The sequence below is a fragment of the Limulus polyphemus genome, unplaced genomic scaffold (assembly GCF_000517525.1).
Source record: "Limulus polyphemus unplaced genomic scaffold, Limulus_polyphemus-2.1.2 Scaffold33, whole genome shotgun sequence".
In the NCBI taxonomy this organism is placed as follows: Eukaryota; Metazoa; Arthropoda; class Merostomata; order Xiphosura; family Limulidae; genus Limulus; species Limulus polyphemus.
The window spans coordinates 229965-235650 of record NW_013665643.1 but is presented as its reverse complement, the minus strand read 5'-3'; positions in this window follow the sequence as shown (position 1 = coordinate 235650).

Below are 5686 nucleotides of genomic sequence, written 5' to 3'. Positions count from 1 at the left end.
ATATCTTTATGTTTTATACTTTCTTCTTGTACTTCAGTAATGACTATTATAAAGTAAAAAACTTGGTTGTTCTTTGGTTTAGCTTGAACACACCATCACAGTTTAAATACCTGTTGCTCGAACTGATGGTTTTCCATATTTGTAACTAAGTATTCTTATGTAGTGGTTTCTGTTCCATTAATGATTAGCTTGCTAGTTTGCTATGCCCAGGTATTAACCTCTGTAACAGTGCGACAGCATTCAAGCAATAGGAACTAAGTTATCTTGACTATATATCCTTCCGGTTGGCTACGAAATACCGTGTGAAGTCTCTTTATTGCGACTCTAGCTTTTGTTATCTGTTTTGTCATTCTCTCTGGATGGCTGAATTCGAAGAAACCATACGTGTACGTTCTTGGTATGCTAACTGGATAATGAATGGAGGTAGTAGCTTACGAGTGCTTATACTTTACTTTTACGTTATATGTATTTAGATTTTATTCTGTCTTGATGGAGTATCCATCTAAAACATATTACGGTTACTCTAACTTACTTATTTTAAGGTTCATTAACTTAATAACCATTGAAGATGCAGATCAGTCTAAGTGGTACCGTATACATTCTTCAAGTATAATAGATTTTATATGCTATAGTTCGCCATTAAAGTTGAATTTATAAATTACAAACTAATATATTCAACATTAAGGTTGAGTTCATAAATTACAAACCAATATATTAATGTTGAATATATTGGTTTATAATTTATGAACTCAACCTTAAAGTTGAATATATTGGTTTGTAATTTATGAACTCAACCTTAATGTTGAATATATTGGTTTATAATTTATGAACTCATCCTTAAAGTTGAATATATTGGTTTGTAATTTATGAACTCAACCTTAATGTTGAAGGTTGGGTTCATAAATTATAAACCAATATATTCAACATTGAGGTTGAGTTCATAAATTACAAACCAATATATTCAACATTAAGGTTGAGTTCATAAATTACAAACCAATATATTCAACATTAAGGTTGAGTTCATAAATTACAAACCAATATATTCAACATTAAATTTGAATTTATACATTACAGAGCAATTATATGTATCTCCATTATCGAATTACAGGAATAGTTATTATAGTTTTCTTTGTTTCTTTTGAAACTCTAAATTATGCACGTGTACGGTTTCTCTACTTTTAATTCAAAGTTTATTTGTTAATTTTAGTCAACTCTGTCGGCCTACTGTATCCCCTCAATGATCCAGGTCCATGTGCTTTGGCTTATTAAAACTTGACTCAAGTGAATACCATTTGGTCAGAGAGAAAACAAACCATAACAGGCTGTTGCCAGAAAGACAAAACTGAATGAAAAACAAGATTAAACTCTTCCTCCCCCCACACACATACACAAACACCAAGCTATTGTGAGATACCCACCGTTCACTAGATACATATATCTGGCTTTCCATGCCTCAAGAATATAAGGATTACTGGCTTTCCATGCCTCAAGAATATAAGCATTAATGACTTACCATGCCTCAAGAATATAAGCATTACTGGCTTACCATGCCTCAAGAATATAAGCATTATTACGACAGTATATACATACAGAAGAACAAAGCAATAACTTAACTGTCGATTGTAAGACTTCAGGCAGGTAAAACCGCAGTAGTACCATTTAAAAATAGTATCACACTCACCCAACGTAGATACTCAAGAGATAAATCATCTCTACGAAAATTATTCAAATGAGACCAGTTAATGACATGAGAAATTGTGTAGTACAGTGCTGGAATTGTAACTACTTAACAAGAGGAAACCTATAAATATAATGAAAAAAGTGTACGCTGTACTGGGACTCTTCATATATAGGTGTATAAATACATATCGTGAATTTAATTACCTCATTAACCAGTCACGAATTAGATCCAAATTAAGAATTAACAATAACTTTTTATAAAATAAACATTAAAAGCAAACTTAAAATTATCTTTACCAATGGTTAATTGAGGTAATATCTGGCACAGGAATAATCACTACAAATGTAGCTGTGGTGTCTAACATGCCTCCATTGACGCTAAATCAGTCAGCGAAGTTTCACTCTCGAAACATTTCACTATGCGCATTATTCAGCGAACAAGGAGGATTATTAGTCCTAAATAGGAGACTACAAGCCAGTAGTTAGATATATTGTTAGTTTTATTTCAACAGGAGGATATTTATGTAAAAATTGAATTATCAGTATATCTTGTCTCCCCGTGGAACAGCGGTAAGTCTACGGATTTACAACCCTAAAATTCGTGGTTCAATTCCCCTCGGTGGACACAACAGATAGCCTCTTGTGGCTTTGCTCTAAAACAAACAGCACATATTTTATGTGCAATTATGGAACTGCTTGTGAGAGTAAGACTTTGCATTCGATCAAGTGATCAAAAGCGATATAGTTGTTAATAAAGAGGAAACCTGTTTTTCCATTTATGGTTTCGTATTTCATAGCTACTGGTACCAACGTCAAATATCAATGATATTTGCTCGCGCTCTCCTGGTAGGGACGGGCCCCACACTTTGGGAAATGCTATCTTACCTGATAACATTTTGTTTGAGAGCAATACCTAGATGGGTGAACATAGTGGGCAGATATGTTACAATAATAATGTAACTTTAAACAGTTTATACTTTACACAATTAATATTCATATGATGGGAACATTGACAGGGAAGTATATTTGAACGAAAAAGTTTCGTAAAGAGCGCGAACGGTAGTGTGATGTAAAATTACTCATGCTAGAAATTTTCATAAAGTGACCCGAAAAACAGCGCTAACTCGGTAACCCATGGCCCGATTTTAACGAAACTTGTTTTATTCTGTTTATATTCTCATTTCAGGTGTACCGTGTATTTACAAATATGGCGCTATTGTGTGCCGTTTTTGCTGTATTTAATTACAGACAAGCAAACAAACAATCTCAGAGTTTTAGTTGTATATACATTTTTTAATCTAGAAACAGGCTATCATAACGTATATGATACATAAGAAAAGAAAAACAATTGATACTCTAAACAGTTGCAAAACAATATCTCTATATTAATTGCTTTAGAAAAAATAACTAACCATCACGTTTGTATCTTAAAACACATGAGTAAAATGAATGCCCTCCAAAATAGTTTTTGACAGTTCATTGTTTATTTGTCGTTCAGCGTGAAACTACATCAAACCCCATAAGTCCTCAAACTTACCATTCATCCACCAGGGGACTAAACTTAACACACACGCCATTGAACATTTTATGGAGTCAATCATTTAAAGTCTTAATCACAAATGGTACATGTGTATTAGTGATTTATGATTGATATTTTTGAAAATAACTGTTTGGAGCTTATCAGTAGCATCACTAGATGCACACACATACTAGAGCAAACGACCACATCAAATTTTAAAGTAAAAATCTTACACTTAACGACTGGCCTCATTTAACTAACTTGAGAAGATCAAGACAAAAGATGAAAGTAAAAAATAATAAATAAATCATAAAGTCATGAGTGCTAGTCTTTTACTCAAAGATGGCACTTGGTGATGAATCTTAAATTTTCAATCTGAAGGGTATCTTATGCGCACATGGACTACTGACCAGAATGAAGGCAGTCGTCAGTCAAAAGTACCTGCTTACACAAGGACTTTGTCAAGCTCTTTGAACTGAATAAAATGATCAACTATCACTTTTATATCGCGCTCACACTTGTAAGTGGGAAATGATTAGCCATTCCAATATTATTTTTTGTTATGTTATCTCCTTGTGGAAGTATTGTTTGTTTGTTTGAAGTTAAACACAAAGCCACACAATGGACTATCTGTGCTCTGCCCACCACTGGTATCGAAACCCGGTTTCTAGCGTTGTAAGTCTGCAGACATTCTGCTGTGCCACTGAGGGATTTGTGGAAGTAACATGGCTGTTTAACAACTAATTCCTAGGCCTTCTAATATTTAAACCTAGTATGAAATGTATTTAATATGGCAGTTAAATTCTGTTGACGGTAGAAAATCTGCTTGTTAGAAAGCAAAGGACAAGAGCATTTTTTTAAAAACATATAATAATTATCTGAGGTAAAAAAATATTAGATCAATATTTGTTAAAGAAGGAAAGAAAGAAACTGCTCAACATTTTGTTCTGTTAATCACAGAAATTAACTTTCGAATAATTACTTTTCTTTCACAATCCATTTCAAATCCTAAAATATGACGTAAGTACTAATTTTAGGTATAAATATCTTATTAATGTTGGTTTTCAATATCATCTTAACCTATGGCCATTGCGTGAGTTTAGTTTGTTATCAAGTTATGACAACTTGCAATGAATACTCAAAAAACATTAGTATAGTCCTCCTAAAATACCAAAATATTGTGTGAATGTTATTATCAATAATTTTTTTTAATATTGAATCAGTACTATGAAAAAATTTGTTTATTTTAGTCTTTTTAAACCTCGAACAGTATTGTGAATGCAAATTATCAAGTTCAAGTGTTTTTATATCAAATTAATTAGAATAACCTTTTTTATCTTTATTAAAATTAATACATTGTTATTGATTTATTCCTGTTAGAATGATGTCGTTTAATAATAGGTATATTTTTATTACTGTAAACATTTCTCAGTGTTTCCAGTTCATGCTGTTTAATAATGTCAGATGTTATGTTCGCCAATTGTCAATTAAAGGCTTTTACTTATACTTCTTAATAGTATAAATATGTACTGTGTTGTTGTTGTTGTTGGGCTTAGGATTCTTCTACAGTAGGTGTCTGTGATTTGTTGGCGCTAAATTCAATGATAAATGAACAGCACGTACTCCACTTGTTTTCAAAATAATACATATATTCAGAACAAGTTAAAAGTATGTACAACAAACTATTTATACTATAGAGATTATAGGCATATCATAAACACTATACACAGTTCTCTTCTTGTTGTCAAAAGTCCACTTAGGCCTATTCAATTGCTAAATAAATTCACTTAACAAGCCGAACTATCTTTCTCTATTTCTATCTCACTACTATTCCGTGTATAATTCACTTACAATTGTGGCGTGAGTAACCGCAGTCGTATGCTGCTTTTCCAGTAATCGTTTGGTCTTCTTTCTTCAAAATATTCTCTGTTCCTTTTGTCAAAGTGCACTCAGCCTGACTCAATTATTTTAGAACCACGATTTGATGGAATAAATTATTATTCTTATCTCCTTTAAAACTGTTAGTTTTACTCTAACATATTAAACGTTAGGCCTATCACTCCTACGGCAGTTAACTTTACGTTTAACTTTCCTTGACCGAACTTCTACTTCCCGTGACTTTGCTTTCTCGTTTGCTTCGTCTGCCTGCTGTTTCCGCTCGTCTCACACTATTTATATATGTTTATCACTTAATCACATGCCAGCCGTCTATGAATCTCTATATTTTCGATGTCAATAAACTTCACGCGACGTTCGATAGCTTCAACATAAATGAATTATAAACACAACTTTCATTAATTGTCTGATTTTAACTCTCTTATTATAAAAAACTAAACAATCATGAAATATTAACTCACAAAATAATCAATTAATACTCCCTACGCAAAACAGTCTTTTATATCATGACAAATAATGCTGGAACTTTTCTGATGCATAACCAGCAATTTTATATATATATATATATATATATATATATATATATCCTTC